The following is a 19,198-nucleotide window of genomic DNA, read 5'->3' on the forward strand; positions in this document are numbered from 1 at the left end:
CCTGGATGCTATTCCTCAGCTATTTTGTTGAAGACTGGAATCTGGAATTCTACCACTTGATTCATAGCTTCATTTCCAACGTTTTTGAAATTAATTAGAGATAGAAATGTCACAGTCCTACTGTCAAGGCTGGCTTTAAACCCCAATCCTCAGATGTCAGTCAGCCTCCTGAGTGGCAAGGACAACATGTGTGAGCCACCAACACCTGGCCTAGTTTCTTTCTTTCTTTGTTTTGTTTTTGACAGTTCTGTGCTTAAGCTCATTGCATGAGCACTGTCCTTGGACTTTCTCAAGAGTAAAGCTCTACCACTTGAATCTTAGCACCACTTCCAGCTTTTTTCTATGTATATGGTAACAAGGAATCACACCCAGGTGTTCCTGAATGTTAAACAAATACTGTACCACTAGGCCAAACTCCTGGCCCTGGCCTAGTTTTCTTTTCCAAAACTTTAATCAGGCTGGGAGTTTGGCCTAGTTATAGAGTGCTAGCATGCAGAAGACCTGGGTTCAATTCCTCAGTTCCACATACATAGAAAAAGCCAGAACTGGTTCAGTGGCTCAAGGGCTAGAGCTCTAGTCTTGTGAAAGCCCAAGGACAGTGGTTGGGCCCTGAGTTCAAGCCCCAGGACTGGCCAAAAAACCCAAAAAAACTTGTATCACAGGCAGAGGTAGCTAGTGCTGTCGTGAAGCACCAGCCAGGCACTGTGAAGAAGGAATACATGCCTCATCTGCCCTAGGGTAATTAAAACCAGTTCACACTGAGTAAACTAAGTTTCACATAAAACAGATTTACCTACAAGGGTTGAGAATCTATGCCTTAGTGCCAATGATTATAATCTTAGCTAGAGAAAAAGCTTAGATTTAAGGACTGGAGTTCAAAGCCAGCCTGGACAGAAAGATCAGGTAGACTCTAATAAACCACTACGGAGCCAGAAATGGTAGAGTGTACCAACCTTGAGAATGAAAGCTTAAGATCAGTACCCAGACTATGAGTTCAAGCCCTCCCATATCAACAACTCATAAGACAGACACGGACATACAGACACACACCCAGAATCCCTCTATCCTGTTTGTCTCTTGGGCATCATGTGTTGGATAATACATGGACAGAGGAAAGAACTCAGGTCCTAGGCTACTAGTGTCTGTGTGTTCCCCAGTGCTAGAACTTGAACTTAGAGCCTGGGTACTGTCACTGAGGTTTTTTGTTCAAGGCTGGCAATCTACCACATGAGCCACAGATCAGATCTGCATCTTTTTTTATGGGTTATGGGGTTTGAACTCATGCAAGGTGTTGTGCCTAGGCTCTTCAGTTTAAGGCTACTGCCCTACTCCTGGGCCTGGGCATTGTCCCTGATCACTTCAGCTGCAGGCTACTGCCCTAACTTTGAGCCAAGAGTGCTTCTCTTTTCTGGAGGTTAGTTGGATATAACAGTTATTAGCTGCTTTTATACCCAAGATTGCTTTGAAGTTGGATGCTCAGATCTCAGCCTCCTGAATAGTTACAGGCATGAAACAATGGTCTGCCTAGCACCTAGCTTTATGAGATAAGAGTCTGAACAATTATCCTACCTTGGAATTTCATTGATCCCTAATCCTCAAACTGCTAACATACTAAGTACCTAAGGTCACAGGCATGAGCCACTGACTCATACTCTGGGTGCTTGTAGTAAGGTTTTAGTGAAGGACAGCTGGTGAGATTTTCAGTACCTATTCTGTGCTGACAGACTCTGAGACCCCTAAAGTACCATCAGAGAAGGGTTCTGCCAGGATGAGTCAGTACCAGTCAAGGAATGCTGCAGCAACAAACAGCATCATCTTATTTCTACTCACAAAATGTGTTCAAGGTGACTTAGTAGGTGATTCTGTTCTTCCTGTGAGGAACAGAGGCCACCAGGTGGAGTCTCTACTCTGAAACTCTTCCAAGATCACTGTAGCAAAGGGAAAGGAACACAGTGACTTTCACATTGACCCATAGCATATTCAGCTATGGTGTTGTAATCACATTACTGTGCTGAACCTGGGAAAGAACAGAAAAGCGTAAGTCTACCATGTTCTGGAAAATAAGGCAGGCATGTACGTAAATGTACTCACAAATGATAATATGCTCACAAGTGTTGTAGGCCCATAGATAAGTAGTCACTTGGTCTCTTTTTTAATTTTTGTGCTAGTGGTGGACAGTAGGACTTGAACTCAGGACTGCTGACTCAGTGACTTGAACCTAGGTATTTTTACTCAAGGCTAGTGCTTTACCACTTGAGCCACAGCTCCACTTCTGGATTTTTGGTAGCTAATTAGACACAACAGTCTCATAGACTTTCCTGCTCAGGCTGGCTGTGAACAGTGATCCTCACCTCTTAGCTTCCTGGGTAGCTAGGATTACCGGCATGAGCCATTCCTGGGTCTTGAACTCAGGGTCTGGCTCTTAGGACACAGTGTCACTTCTAGCCTTTTCTGTTTATGAGGTACTGGGAAACTGAACCCAGGGATTCATGTATGCTAGGCAAGCACTCTATCACTAAACCACATCCCCAGCCCAGTCTATAACTCATCTCTACTTAACACAAAAAAATAAAACTACAAAGAACCTAAAACAGAAGGTGTGGCTCACATGGTTCCATCTGTAAGCCAAAAAAGCCGATCAAAAATATGAACTAGGGGGCCGGGAGTCTGGCTTAGTGGAAGAGTGCTTGCCTAGCATGAACGAAGACCTAGGTTCAATTCCTCGGTACCACTTACATAGAAAAAAGCTGGAAATGGTGCTGAGGCTCAAGTGATAGAGCTCTTGCCATTGAGAAAGTCCATGGACAGTGCTCAGGCCTCAAATTCAAGGCCCAGGACTGGCAAAAAAATGAATTGGAGTTGAGAAAGAACACTTGCACCCATATTCCTTGCTATTCAGGAGGCTAAGATCTGAGGATCAAGGATCAAAGCCAGCCTGGGCACTAATGGCTCTTCTCTCCATTAATCATAGTCTACAGATAGAGAAATTCACATCCAGAGACAGAGATGGTTGATGATGAACATTCGCAGCAAATCAACAGCAGAGCTGAGGATACAGTCCTGGCATCCAGACCCCTTGAGGAAAGAGATTTCAAGATAGAAACACACAAAAGATATAGGGGGGAGAAAGGTCGGGCTGGCTATAAGGATCTGAACCTTGGGTTTAGGAAAGAAGTGTTGTAATGTTCTTCAGTTTCTGAACAGTAAAGATCTACCATAAAGTTGAGTGTGGGGGCTCATGCTGTAATCCTAGATACTCAGGAGGTTGAGATCTCTGTCAGCCTAGGTACAGACTGTGAGACTCATCTCTAATTAAGCACTAGAAAACCAGAAGTGGGACTGTGGCTCCAGAGGTAAGGTGGTAGCCTTGAGTTGAAGAGCTCAGGGACAACCCCAGGCTCAGGGGTAGGGTGGTAGCCTTGAGCTCAAGAGCCCAGGGACAGTGCCCAGGTCCAGAGATTAAACCCCATGAATCAAAAATTATGCATAAAGATCAATCTGACTCCTCCTCACAGTTAGCAACAACTAGGAAGAATTGCTACCCCCCACTGATTAGCTCTGAGACAAAGAACCCTCAGTGCTCAAGATACCAAAACAGATAACAGTCAGATACTGAGGAGAAAAGAAAACCATCAACCTCAAAGTCAGGCTCTTTCTTTCAGGACAGCCAATAATCAGTCAAGTCTGACCCTGATACATAACCCATAAACAAATCTGAAATGTCCCACTATACAAAGCAATTCCAGCATGCCATATACTCACCAGAAGATGGGAGATTTGAAGTGATGTGATGGAGCAGGAAAATGCTAGTCCAAGCCAGGTGCCAGTGATTCACACAAGGGACTGAAATCTGAGAATCCTGGTTCTAAGCCTGCCCAGAAAATTAATGCTGTAAGACTTTTTTATTGTAATTAGTAAAAGGGTTACATGATATTTGCCAGATAGAAGGTGCATTAATTCACATACATTGATACCCTTTCACATGTTTTGGTACCCATTTCCCTCCCCCCCACACCCCTCACCCGTCTTGGTTTTCCCCCCTTCCCTATCAAATTTCAAATATCCAAATACAAATAAATTCAATATATCAGATAACAAAGTGAGATACTATACCAATATGAGATAACCAAGGGACAGCAAAGGAGATGAGAGACAACATAGTACATTAAGGAAAACAATCATTCATTATATGGCTTTTGTTTCACTATCCTGGAGGTCCTTTCAATTAGCTTCACATTATATGGCCTTATGTTTCAAGATTTTGCTCTATTGCAGATCTCTGCTAGTAGAGCCCAAGGTTTCTACTGATTATGATGAATGAGGGAGACCCTTGAGCCTAAGTTCCTTTGAGTCTGGCTTACTTCACTTAATATGATTTTTCCTAAGTCTTTCCATTTCCTAACAAATGGGGCGATGTCATTCTTTCTGACAGCAGCATAGAATTCCATTGTGTACAAATACCACAACTTGTTGATCCACTCATCAACTGAGGGACATTTAGGTTGGTTTCATATCTCTGCTATGGTGAATAGTGCTGCAATGAACAATGTTGTGCTAGTGGATTTAGTATGTCCTTGTTTCTGGATGGTTGGGTAAATGCCAAGTAGTGGAATTGCTGGGTCATAGGGGAGTTCTATGTTTAGCCTTTTCAGGCACTGCCACACTGCTTTCCATAGTGGTTGAACGAGTTTGCACTCCCACCAACAGTGTAGTAGTGATCCCTCCTAGCCACATCCCCTCCAGCATCTGTTGTCATTCGTTTTCCTGATCCTGGCCATTCTAGCTGGGGTAAGGTGGAATCTTAGAGTTGTTTTGATTTGCATTTCTTTTATGACCAGAGATGTTGAGCATTTCTTCATGTGTCTATAGGCCATTTTTGTTTCTTCTTCAGAGAAGACTCTCTTTAAGTCTTTGGCCCATTTTTTAATGGGATGGTTGTTACTTTGGAGGTTAGTTTTGAAGTGATTCAATTTTTTGAGTTGTTGATATATTTTAGATATGAGGCCTTTGTCCGTTGTTTGGTTGGTGAAGATTTTCTGTTCAATGAACCACCAAAAAGCCAGAAGTTGGGTGCCAGCCAGGAGTGAAAATTTCTAAAGGGCAGTGCACAGGTCCTAAGCTCAAGACCCAGGGTCTGAATACTCATACACACATGAAGGGAAAAAAATCGTAATTTAGTACAAATGCATGCACACATGTGCACGTTCATGAGTGAGTTTCAAAGAGGCACAATTCTGACCATGACCATGTGATCACGATCAGTTTGTAGTACAAGAAATACCATGTCCTGGGGCCAGGAGTTTGGGAGAGTACTCCAATTCCTCACTACCACATAAATAGAAAACCTTGCAGTGGTGCTGTGGCTCAGGTGATAGAGCTCTATCCTTGAAAAAGCCAAAGGACAGTGTTCAGGCCCTCAGTTCATTGACCAGATGTGGCAACAAAACAAACAAAACCAACCATGTCACATCAGTTCAGAGGAGGGAAGGAAGGCATGGGGCCTTCTACCCTCAGGGAACTGAAACTCTGAAACATTTTGGGGGATCCCTCCACTGGGACACCTCTATTCCTGGAGAGTCAAAAGTGACAAGTTCCTCAGGAACCAAAAATTCATCTTTCACTCCATCCGAGGGACCTGAAGATCCAAGAAAATCATAGCACTCACTCCCCCAAGGAATACACAGGACTAGACAAAGAAATAGTAAGAGGAAAGCTACACAGTGTGAGGGGAGCAGGTAAATTGTAAAAGATTCTGCCTGAGAAGAAATACCTGAATCAGTAGGTCGAGGTGATGGTGGGGAGCAGAGTTAAAGAGGGAACTAGTCCCACCCAAGGCATCACACCCTGGATAAAAACATGCAGATAGGGTGATTCCCAGAATGAGAATGCTTGAGGTCAGGGGACAGGAATGGGCAACAGAAAAAAGAAGACTAAAGTCTGGAAATTTGAAGCAACAGTTTTGGATTGGTTATCAAGGGCCCTGGGTTCTAATTCTAACTCTGTCGAGTGGATAAATCTCTGTCCTAGGTGCCTCATTTAACCCCATCTGGCATTAATAACAACAGCAACAACAACAACAACAACAACAACAACAAAATAATAATAATAGGAAGAAGCGCTGACCCTTCCAGAGTCGTCTCTGAGGACACAGACATAAGAAGAAGAATGAGATGCAGGTTTGAAGTAAAAGCATTGCTCGGGAGGTGAATGCAGAGTCCCTGGCCCCAAGGCGCCAAGTCACTCACCTGAGCAACCGCAGGATCCTGCAAGGCCCCCAATCCCAGTTGGCCAGGGTGGAGCAGGTACACATGTGGGCCCAGGGGAATGATGATAGTAGCAGAAGCTAAGCCCCGACTCCTGCCACTTCCACTGCACTTCTGCTGCTCACTTCCGGTGAATTGGAAGCTACAAGCAACTAGCTGGGGGGGGAGGGGAGGAATGCAGAATCACCTAGGCCAGCGCCAATGTTGGGCACCGTTAATTCTTTCTTCTCCACATAGTAAGTTATACATCTACCTTCTTGTGGAATGTTCCAGTCTATCTGGGTGTGACTTGGTGACTGCAAACATCAGATCTCCCACTTCCTGGGAGGCAATGGTGCATCCCACTCCTCCCCAGCTGACCCCAGGTGAGAAAGTACCCTGGTAGGGTTATTGGGAGGCAATGGGTGCTAGCTGTGCTCAAGTGAGCAAGGTGCTGCTTTTGATGGGACAGCTCCCAAGCCCAGAGTTCAAGCCCCATGAGCGACACACACACACACACACACACACACACACACACACACACACACACACATACACAAAGTAGTCTACTTGGCTTTGTTAACTGGGTAGTTAACTCTTAGCCTCTTTGATTTCTTGATTTCTTTGTACAACCCGGATACTAGGTCTTTTACTTATCTATAAGTGCAAAAGCCTCCACTCAATCTGCAGGGTGTCTTTTTTTTCATATGTTAGGGTTACATTATAATCACCAGATAGAAGGTGCATTACTTCACAAACATTGATACCCTTTCTCATGTCTTGGTCCCCATTTCCCTCCCCCACCCCTGCCCTTCATCTTGTTTTCCTCTCTTCCCTTTCTGACTTCAAATAACCAAATATGCATATATACAATATATCAGATTACCAGGTGAAATACTGTCATAATATGAGATAACAAAGGGACAGCAAAAGAGATGAGAGATAACATAGTAGATTAAAGACAATCATTGGAAAGACAGTCAGTGGTGGTTTGGCTGCTTGGGTCCCACTCCTTGGTGCCAGTCCTTTCCCCATGGCATCAGCTGAGGAGTTTCATGTTTGCTCACCGCCTCTGTCACATCCTTCTTCTCCTTTGTCTTTGGACGCATTTTCCTCCTGCGTGAGTGTGGGATGGAGGGCTCCGAGTTGGAGTGGTGGACCCCCTGGAGGTGGTGGCACAGCAGACCGGAGATCCATCGTTTTCATTAACCAAACTTCTTGAGGCCCCATCTGCAGTATGAGCTCAAGTGGAAGAGATTGCCCTTAAATGTACAGAAAATGCACGCTTCCTTAGGACGTGGAGAGAACTCTTGAAAGATGGTATGATTCTCTGAAACCTGGCAACTGACTATGACTGTATAATTCACCTTCTCATATGGATTTGCACATGTACCACATATATAGGACAATCTTCAGCATTTCTGTGTACTCAGAATAAATTTTTTCTTCTTTTTCTACACCTTTGAGAAAGCATAATATTGACGTGATATATTTTTTTTTTGCCAGTCCTGGGCTTGAGCATTGTCCTTGGACTTTCTCAAGTCTAGAGCTCTACCACTTGAGCCTCAGCACCACTCCTGGCTTTTTTTCTCTATGTATATGGTACCGAGGAATCAAACCCGGGTCTTCATGCATGCTAGACAAGCACTCTACCACTAGGCCAAACTCCCAGCCCTGATGTGATTTTTTTATGTTAACACAGATGTGTTTGTCCTTACTTTCTGTTCTATAAACATTTGAGATTCCTTTACAAAAGTGATTTCTCTCAACAGATAATTTTAACAGTGCCTTAGTATGACCAGGTAATTGTTTTGAAAGACGGTGCATGTCAGAAGATCATGTTATTACAATCTATTAATTACAATAAAAATACATGAAAAAAATAAATGAAAGGACCTCCAGGATATAGAGACAAAATCCATATGAGTGGTTGTTGTCCTTAATGTATTATGTTATCTCTCATCTCTTTTGCTGTCCCTTGATTGTCTCATATTGTTACAGTATTTTACCTTGTTATCTGATATATCGTATATATGGGTATTTGGTTATTTGAAATCGGATAGGGAATGGGGGAAAACAAGATGAGGGGCATAGGTGGGGTGAGGGAAATGGAGACCAAGACATGGGAAAAGTATCAATGTTTGTGAAGTAATGCACCTTCTATTTGGTGAATATAATGTAACGCTTCTAATACTTACAATAAAAATATATGAAAAAAAGAAAAAAAGGATCATGTTACAACTCAAGCTATAGGACTAAATTTGCCCATGTTAATCAGCTCCCAGTTCTTTGAAAGCAGAGACAAGTTTATGACTTCCAGACCTATAGCACCTGACACTGTCACCTGACACTCCCCAATTTTTTGTTGAGTAAAACAATTGGCAAACATGATTAAAAGCTTCCCCCTCTTTCTTTTGGGATGAAGGTTAAGATCATTTTCCTTAAAATAGATGTGTGAATCTGAACTAAAGGGAAAAAATTCTCCCAATGAAACTTGAGGTGTGTGTGTGTGTGTGTGTGTGTGTGTGTGTGTGTGTGTGTGTGTGTTTTGAGACAGGATCTCACTATGTAGACAAGGCTAGACTCATACTGTAGGTTCTCTATCCTTAGCCTTCATGAGTGCTGGGACTGCAGATGTATATCACCATCCCCAGCAGGGTGAATTGAATTTTGATAACTTTTTGTTGTTGTTGTTGTTGTTGTTGAGGGACGTGAACTCTGCGCTTGGGGGATGTCGCTGTGCTCTTCAGTTCAAGGCTTCTGCCCTACCCCTGTAGCCACAGCACTACTTCTGCATTTCTGGTGGTTAATTGGAGATAAATCTCTTAGACTTTCATGTCCAGGCTGGCTTTGAACTGTGATCCTCAGATCTCAGCCTCCTGAGTAGGTAGGATTACAGGCATGAGCCACTGCGCTGGCTAATGATAACCTTTTGAAATAGATAAGTAAATTTTCCTATTGTGTGATGCTTTTTGAAAAAGCATTTACTTCAGAGAATAAAAGTATGTCTAGAGAAAATATGCCATTTATCGCCATTTTATTTTTCTGATAATCATGGGACTTAAATTTGGCCATACTTATAATCCCTGAGCTTTTTTGCCCAAGGCTAGAGCTCTACTATTTCAGCCATAGCTACACCTTTTTGGTAAGATAAGATTCTCTTGGACTTTCCTATCTGGGCTGGCCTTCAATAGAGATCTTGAGATCTCAGCCTCCTGAATTGCTAAGAATACAGGGATGAACAACCAAAGCCCAGCTCCCAACTTAATTTAAAGGTTGATTGACTTCACAGTTAATATTTCTCACATTTGATGTTTTCATGTTTGAATTACATTATCTGTGTTATTGCTTTTTAATAACTTCAGAAGAGACTTTGCTTCTAATGTGTTAAGTGATATAATGTTTTGTATGATTTGACCTTACTAAACATGTTTCACTTTAGCTATCTATCATTTCAAGAGTGACAGCATATATTTATGACTTTTGAGCATCTTTGATGTGATATTTTAAGTCTTTATAGATCTATTGATATACAAAAACTATATTCAAAATCCACACAGTGGAGCTGCAATAGGGTCCAAATGGATGGGCAAAGAATAGTAAGAATGGTTTCATTTAGTATGTTAGGCCCTAATTCTTCTTTTGTTTGTTTGTTTGTTTGTTTGTTTTGTTTTTGGCTAAAAGCCATATATGATTTAATTTCTATACCAAAGAGATGTTTGCTTCAGTATAAGACAAATATTTTTCTTAAATTTTCTTGTATATTCTGAAATCTGTGATTTTTAAAAATGCATAAAAATAAATAATTATCAAAAGCAAAAAAAACCCCAACCATAACTCATTATATGGCTTTTGTTGATATATCCTGGAGGTCCTTTCATTTAGCATAATTCTATATGGCCTTATGTATCTAGGTTTTGTTCTATTGTAAATCTCTGCTAGGAGAGCCCAATGTTTCTACTGGTTAGGACAAATGAGGGAAACCTTTGAGCCTATGTTCCTTTGAGTTTGGCTTCCTTCACTTAATATGATTTTTTCTAATTCCTTCCATTCCCTAACAAATGGGGCGATGACATTCTTTCTGACAGCAGCACAGAATTCCATTGTAAAAATACCACGTTTTCTTGATCTGCTCATCAACTGAGGGGCATCTGGGTTGGTTTCATATCTTTGCTCAGGTAAATAATGCTGCAATGAACATCCTGTGGTAGTGAACTCTTGAGCTGGGTGCTATCCCTGAGCTCATCAACTCAAGCCTAGTTCTCTCCCAGTTTAAACCATAGCACCAGTTCTGGTAAGTTAGTGGAAAATAGGACATAAAGATTCTCATGGACTTTGCCCAGGCTGGCTTTGAACCATAATCCTCTGATCTCAGCCTCCTGAGTAGCTAGGATTCCAGAGATGAGCCTTTAGCACTTGGCAGAAAATATTCTTGTGATGTACAAGAACCCACAACAAATATGGAAACCTTTTTTTATAATGATTCCTATTGTGTTTCCCAACACAATCTAATGAAAGTCTACAGAGTACAAGCAAACACACATAGCCATTTAATTTTTTACTTCTTTCTTATTATAATTAATGAAAGTGTTACATTATATTTGCCAGAGAGAAGGTGCATTACTTCACAAACTTTGATATCCCTTCTTAATTTTTGTTTTTTAAATTTCATGGATCTACATTTTGGGGTATCCTCAGCTTGGCATTTTTTGTGTTAAGATTTTTTTTGCCAGTCCTGGGCTTGAACTCAGGGCCTGAGCACAGTCCTTGGACTTTCTCAAGGCTAGAGCTCTACCACTTGAGCCACAGCACCACTTCTGGCTTTCCTATGTATGTGATACCAAGGAATCGAACCTGGGTCTTCGTGCATATAGGCAAGCACTGTACCGCTAGGTCAAACTCCAGGCCAAGATTATTGAAGTCACATAAAATTTTAATCTTCTGGTGCCTTGGCTGAGGACGGTTTGTTAGGATTGTGCCACTCCTATGAGCAGTTTTTTTTTAATGTTACATTTTTATTAGCTCCTGTATCTCTAACATTATGGTGAAATTCTTCACATGAATGTTTAAGAATGTGAGCATTAAGGAATTCTCAAACCAGGTTTATATCCTCTTTATTGATGTCCCTTTGGGCTATGCAGGTTAAATGATAGATTGCAAGTCATTGCACAAGAGAATACTGAATATTTGAATACTGTGAAATGTGCCACTTGAGAATTTTTATTATTTTTTCCTGCATTAACATTGGGTGAGAAATATGTAAATGAATGAAGTAGAGTACAAATGCTCAAGGCAACCCTAGGATACCTTTACATTAATAGAAAAATAGTTCATACATCCCTAAGATTTTTTCAGTCATAACTACTTTTATTAAGGATGCGGGGATTTTTTTGTCAATTATTTTTCTGGAAAAGTATTTTTAAATTAATTCTGTTTGTATATTAACCTTGAAATGAATTGCCTTTATAGTATTTATCTAATGGACTGTGGATTGATCTTTGGTGGAGAGTTTAATGCTCTCTTTGAGACATAAAAGATTATTCTCTCATAAGAAGGCTTTATGCTTTTCCAGCCTATGTATAATGTTTAAAGTAGGAAAATTTGGGGCAAAATCACAGGTTCTGACTACTTCATTTACCTTCTTTTGCAGCCATACTTTCAGAATCTTTTGTTCACAGTCAACCGCAAAAAAAAAAGAAAAAAGAAAAAGAAAAAGATAAAAAGAAAAAAGCTGGTAAGTTGCTTTTTATTTCTCATTTGGTTTTACATTTCCATGTTTTTAACCTAATGGTATCCATGCCTTAAAAGCAATACACATTGAGTTTAGGAATATGTTTCTAAATTAGATAAAGATGACTTGAAATTTTAGCAGATTACTGAATATTACAGTCTGTTTAAGTTGAGTACAGATTTGCTGCACATTGTTTCTACTTTTTCTGATGAGAGAAAAAGCTGTCACACTAGCGATGTCTTTCAATGACACTAAGGAAGTGACAAGGTGGCTTGTACTCAGGGCTTGAGCATTCTTGCATTTTCTCAAGGCTAGCACTCTACCACTTGTGCCACAACAGCATTTCCTTCATTTTCTATGAATGTGGTATTGAGGAATCCAACCCAGGTCTTCCTGCATGCTAGGCAAGCACTGTACCAGGAGGCCAAACTCCCAGCCCAAGGAAAATTCTTTAATGGGGAATTTTTTTGACAGTCATGGGACTCGAACTCTGCACCTGGGAGTTGTTCCTGAGCTCTTCACTTCCATAATACTGCCTTACTCATTGAGCCACATACACCACTTCCATTTTCTGGTGTGTAATTGTCTCACCAAGTCTACAAAAGTCTCAATGACATTAGTACTTGGACTGGCTTTGAACCGCAATCCTCAGATCACAGCCTCCTGAGTAGCTAGGATTATAGAGTTGCACCACCCTACCCGGCAAGGGAAAATTCTTTTGGTGGCCTGTTTCTTGCATCAGATGAGCTCATGTTGAATTTGGGTGGGTTTTTTTTCTTTACCACCATTTTTCTACCAAATCTTTAACAAACTATATTCTACGTTGTCTCATCGGATTTTGTTGAAAAGTTATATTTTCACATTTTTGTTTTGGTATTTTTGCAGTTTGGGCTTCTGAGGTGCTAATGGACCAGGACTAGGGCTTGAACTCAGGGCCTAGAGCACTAGATTAGATTTTTTTGTTGTTCAAGACTGTCAATGGGACTGGAGTTGGCCTAGTGGTAGAGTGATATTGTGGTAGTGTGTGAGTACGTTCATGTGGTACTGAGGAATCGAACCCAGGACCTCCTGCATGCTAAGCACTTTACCACTAAGCCACATCAGCCCCATTGACAGACTATTTTTGTTTTGTTTTTGCCAGTCCTGGGCATTGTTCTTGGCTTTCTCAAGGCTAGAGCTCTACCACTTGAACCACAGTACCATTTCTGGCTTTTTGTATGCAGTATGGAAGAACTGAATCTGAGTCTTCGTGAAGGCTAGGAAAGCACTCTAACACTAGGCTAAATTCCTGGCACTGTGTTTGTATTTTAAATGTGCACTGGGAAATAAGTATGTATGTGCTGATCTTGAGGACCCTTTTTTATCTGGGACTTTTCACAGAGAGGTCTGCTTTGTACAGAGCGTTGAGATTAAATGTTAGGTAAATGAAATCAGCATCCCATCCAACTGCATCCCTCCCAAACCTGTGCATGTACTGTGTTGGCCTCAGGGTTAGTTTTTGTGTGTGTGAGCCAGTGCCGGGGCTTGATTCATGGCCTGGATGTGACCCCTTAGCACTTTTATGCAAAGCTTAGGCCTCTGGTACTTTAACCACAACCCAACATTCTGTTTTTTTGCTGGTTAATTGACGTTAAGAGTGTTACGGAATTTATTGCATGACTGATTTTAAACTGGAATCCTCAGATCTCAGCTTATCTTGATTAGCTAGGATTACAGTACTTTTTTTTCTTTTTTTTCATTGTAATTAATAAAAGCGTTACATGATATTTTCTAGATAGAAGGTGCATTAATTCACACACATTGATACCCTTTCACATGTCTTGGTACCCATTACCCTCCCCCCAACCCCCCACTTTGTTTTCCCCTCTTCCCTATCAAATTTCAAATAACCAAATACTAAAAAATTCAATATATCAGATAACAAAGTGACATACTACAAAAATATTAGATATCCAATGGAGAGCAAAGGAGATGAGAGATAACATAGTACATTAAGGACAACAATCATTCGTTATATGGCTTTTGTTTCAATATCCTGGAGGTCCTATCAATTAGCTTCATACTATATGGCCTTATGTATCAAGGTTTTGCTATATTGCAGATCTCTGCTAGTAGAGCCCAAGGTTTCTACTGATTATGACGAATGAGGGAAACCATTGAGCCTAAGTTCCTTTGAGTCTGGCTTACTTCACTTAACATGATCTTTTTCTAAGTCTTTCCATTTCCTGACAAATGGGTCGATGTCATTTTTTTCTGACAGCAGCATCGAATTCCATTGTGTACAAATACCACAGCTTGTTGATCCACTCATCAATTGAGGGACATCTAGGTTGGTTCCATATCTTTGCTATGGTGAATAATGCTGCAATGAACATTGTTGTGCTAGTGGATTTAGTATACCCTAGTTTCTAGATAGTTGGGTAAATGCCAAGTAGTGGAATTGCTGGGTCATAGGGTAGTTCTATGTTTAGCCTTTTGAAGCACTGCCATATTGCTTTCTATAGTGGTTGAATGTTTGCACTCCCACCAACAGTGTAGTAGTGATTCCTCCTGGCCACATCCCCTCCAGCATCTGTTATTATTCATTTTCCTGATCCTGGCCATTCTAGCTGGAGTGAGGTGGAATCTTAGAGTTGTTTTGATTTGCATTTCTTTTATGACCAGAGATGTTGAGCATTTCTTCATGTGTCTATAGGCCATTTTTGTTTCTTCTTCAGAGAAGACTCTAAGTCTTTGGCCCATTTTTTAATGGCATGGTTGTTACTTTGGAGATTAGTTTTGGAGTGATTCAATTTTTTGAGTTGTTGATATATTTTAGATATGAGGCCTTTGTCCGTTGTTTGGTTAGTGAAGATCTTCTCCCAGTTTGTAGGCTTCCTAATTAATTTACTGGCTATGTTCTTTGCCAAACAAAAGCTCTGCAGTTTAATGCAGTCCCACTTATCCAGCCTTTCTCTGATTTGTTGTGATTCTTGGTCCTTATTAAGAAAGTTTCGACCTGTGCCAAGGAGGTCTAGTGTATCTCCTATTCCTTCTTGTAAAGTTTTCAGTGTGTCAGCTTTTACCTCCAGGTCTTTGATCCATTTGGAGTTAATTCTAGTGCAAGGTGACAAAGAAGGATCCAGCTTTAGTTTTCTGAAGGTGCTTAACCAGTTCTGCCAGCACAACTTGTTGAAGAGACTGTCTTCCTTCCATTCTATTTTTTTGGCTCCCTTGTCAAAGATTAGATGGCCATAGGTCTGTGGTTTAATAACTGGGTCCTCAGTTCTATTCCACTGGTCTTCAGGCCTGTTCTTGTGCCAGTACCAACCTGTTTTGAGAATTATAGCTCTGTAATAGGGTCTAAAGTTTGGAGTTGAAATACCTCCAGCACTGTTCTTTCTGCTAAGAAGTGTTTTTGTAATACAGAGTCTTTTATTATTCCATATGAAATTTTGAATCGCCTCTTCTATTTCTTTAAAGAATGACATTGGGATATTGATGGGTATTGCATTGAATTTGTAAATAGCCCTTGGCAAGCTTGTCATTTTCACAATGTTGATTCTTCCAATCCAGGAGCATGGGAGGGTTTTCCATTTCCTTAGTTCTGCTTTAATTTCCTTTTTTAGGGTTTTAAAGTTTTCATCAAAAAGTTCCCTTACATTTTTAGTTAAGCTAATTCCTAGTTACTTTATTTCCTTTGAGGCTATTGTGAAAGGAGTTGCTTTCCTGATTATTGCCTCGTTCCTCTCACTGTTGGCGTAAAGGAAGGCAGTAGATTTTTGAGGGTTAATTTTATACCCTGCTACCCTTCCAAAGTTTTGAGTCAGCTCAAGGAGCTTGGGAGTAGAATCTATAGAATTCTTTAAATACAGAATCATGTCATCTGCAAAGAGGGATAGTTTTACTTCCTCTTTCCCTTCTTGATCCACTTTATGCTTGCTTCTTGCTTTATTGCACTGGCTAGGAATTCTAATACTATGTTAAAGAGTAGTGGAGAGAGTGGGCATCCTTCTCTCATTCCTGATTTTAGAGGGAATGGCTTTAGATTTTCACTATTAAGTGTAATACTAGCAGTGGGTTTCTCATACACAGCCTTTATTACATTGAGGAACGTTCCATGGATTCCTAGTTTCTCCAGAGCTTTTAACATAAAGGGGTGTTGGATCTTGTCAAATGCCTTTTCCGCGTCTATTGAGACAAAAATCATGTGATTTTTTTCCTTGCTCCTATTGATGTGTTGAATTATATTAATTGATTTGCGTATGTTGGACCTGCTTTGCCTCCCTGTGATGAATCCTGTTTGATCACAGTGTGTAATTTTTTGATGAGTTGTTGTAGATGGTTGGCCAGTATTTTGTGGAGAAGTTTTGCATCAATATTCATCAAAGAAATAGGTCTATAGTTCTCTTTCTTTGATGAATCTCTGTCTGGTTTGGGAATGAGGTTATACTGCCTTCATGAAATGAGTTTGGTAAAGAACCTTCATTTTCAATTTCGTTGAAGAGCTTGAGGAGTATTGGTGTGAGCTCTGCTTTGAAGACCTTATAGAATCCAGCTATGAATCCATCTGTCCCTGGGCTTTTCTTCGGTGGAAGTTCTGTAATTGCCATTTCTATTGCAGAGCTTGTGTTCTGTGTCTGGTTTCTGCTGCTTGCTGTCCGGTTCCGCGTCTGGATTTTGCTGCTTCTGAGGCTCGCTGGCCCAGTCCTGTGCTGGTTTCTGCAGTAGTCAGGGCTGGCCTGCCCGGCGCCCTCTGCCGCCACTTTTCCAGGCTCAGAGCCGGTGGGGAATTGTAGGGGAGGGGTCCTCACGTCACGAATTCTTTGAGAAAGTTGGATGTGAGCTTTATATGGATTTCATTTCCGGTTGGAGTCTTTCTCCGTTGCCTTTTGAGTTTGTTGTTGTGGATTTCTTAAGGTAATTGGCTCGTGGGACTCCCTGATTCTCTTTTCATAAGAGAGAGCTAGGCAGCATCTGTATTGTCTCTGTGCCATCTTCTGTCCCCCAACTCTATGATATAATTTCTATACCAAAGAAATATTCACTTCAGCATAAGACAAATATTTTTCTTAAATTTTCTTGTATATTCTGAAAACTGTTATTATTAAAAATGTATAAAAATAAATAATTATCAAAAGCAAAATAAAAAAGCAACCATCAATCATTATGTGGCTCTTGTTTCAATATCCTGGAGGTCCTTTTTCATTCTATATGGCCTTATGTATCTAGATTTTGTTCTGTTGTAAATCTAGGAGAGCCCAAGGTTTCTACTGATTAGGACAAATGAGCGAAACCATTGAACCTATGTTCCTTTGAGTCTAGCTTACTTCACTTAATATGATTTTTTCTAAGTCTTTCCATTTCCTTACAAATGGGGCGATGTCAGTCTTCCTAATAGCAGCATAAAATTCCATTTTGTAAAAATACCATATCTTTTTAATCTACTCATCAACGGAGGGTCATCTGGGTTGGTTCCATATCTTTGCTCTAGTAAATAGTGCTGCAATGAACATCCTTGTGCTAGTGAACTCTTGACCTGGGTGCTATCCCTGAGCTCGTCAGCTCAAGGCTAGTGCTCCACCAGTTTGAGCCATAGCACCACATCTGGTATTTTAGTTGTTCATAGGAGATAAAGAGTCTCATGGACTTTGCCCAGGCTGGCTTTGAACCATGATACTCTTATCTCAGCCTCCTGAGTAGCTAGGATTCCAGAGATGAGCCTTTAGCACTTGGCAGAAACCATTCTTTTGATGTACAAAAACCCACAATTAATATGTTAACTTTGTTTTAAAATGATTCCTATTGGGTTTCCCAACACGACCCAACTGAAGTCTACAGAGTACAAGCAAACAAACCTTGATATCCCTTCTTAATTTTTGTTTTTTAAATTTTATGGATCTACATTTTGGGGTGTCCTCAGCTTGGTATTTTTTGTGTTAAGATTTTTTTCTGCCAGTCCTGGGCTTGAACTCAGGGCCTCAGCACTGTCCTTGTACTTTCTCAAGGCTAGAGCTCTACCACTTGAGCCACAGCAGCAGTTCTGGCTTATCTATGTATGTGATAGCAAGGAATCGAACCTTGGTCTTCCTGCACATGGGCAAGCAATTCACTGCTAAGCCAAACTCCTGGCCAAGATTATTGAAGCCACATAAAATTTTAATCTTCTGGTGCCTTGGCTGAGGATGGTTTTTTTTAGGCTTGTGCCACTCCTATGGGCAGTTTTTTTTATGTTACATCTTTATTTGGTTCTGTATCTCTACCAGGATGATCAAATTCTTCACATGAATATTTAAGAATGTAAGCATTAGGGAATTCTCAAACCAGGGTTTATATCCTCTTTATTGATGTCCCGTTGGCCAAAGCAGGTTAAATGACACATTGCAAGTCATTGCACAAGCGAACACTCAATATTTGAATACTGTCAAATGTTCCACTTGACAACTATTATTATTTTTTCCTGCATTAACTTTGGGAGAGAAATGTTGTTATAACATGGTATTTAAATATGTAAATAAATGAAGTAGAGTACAAATGCTCAATGCAACCCTAAGATACTTTTACATTAATGGAAAAATAGTTCATACATCCTTAAGTGTATTTCAGTCATAACTACTTTTAGTGAAGATGTGGGGATTTTTTTTGTTTCAATTATTTTTATGGAAAATTATTTTAAAATTAATTGTGTTTGTATATTAACATGGAAACGAATTGCTTTATAGTATATATCTACCAACTAATGGACTGTGGATTCTTCTTTGGAGGAGAGTTTAATGGTCTATTTGAGACACAAAAGATTATTCTCTCAAAAGAAGGTTTTATGCTTCTCCAGCCCATGTATAATGTTTAGAGCAGAAAAATCTGGGGCAAAATCACAGATTCTGGCATACTTCCAGAATCTCCTGTTCATTGTCAACAGCACAAAAAGAAAGAAACAAAGAAAGAAAGAAAGAAAGAAAGAAAGAAAGAAAGAAAGAAAAATAATGGCTCTCTGATTAGTTGCTTTTTATTTCTCACTTGGTTTTACATTTCCATGTTTTGAAACTAAGGGTATCCAGGCCTTAAAAGCAAGACGCATTGAGCTTCAGGAATATGTTCCTAAATCAGATAAAGATGACTTGAAGTTTTAGCAGATTACAAAATGTTATGGTCTAAGTTGAGTGCAGTTTTGCTGCACGTTGTTTCTAGTTTTTCTGTGGTGAGAAAAAGCTGTCAAGTGATATCTTTCAATGACACTGAGGAGGTG

At 40.4% G+C, this 19,198-nt stretch overlaps 2 pseudogenes; one reads left to right on the plus strand and one right to left on the minus strand.

The window, feature by feature from the left end:
• The window catches only part of LOC150040080 (uncharacterized), a 92,432-nt pseudogene that overhangs the window by 21,208 nt on the left and 52,026 nt on the right, over positions 1 to 19,198 (minus strand).
• On the plus strand, positions 7,276 to 7,590 carry LOC150040081 (uncharacterized protein C4orf46 homolog pseudogene; annotated as a pseudogene).

This window comes from Megascapheus bottae, unplaced genomic scaffold, assembly GCF_031878675.1.
Source record: "Megascapheus bottae isolate mThoBot1 unplaced genomic scaffold, mThoBot2.hap1 HAP1_SCAFFOLD_48, whole genome shotgun sequence".
NCBI classification, from domain to species: domain Eukaryota; kingdom Metazoa; phylum Chordata; class Mammalia; order Rodentia; family Geomyidae; genus Megascapheus; species Megascapheus bottae.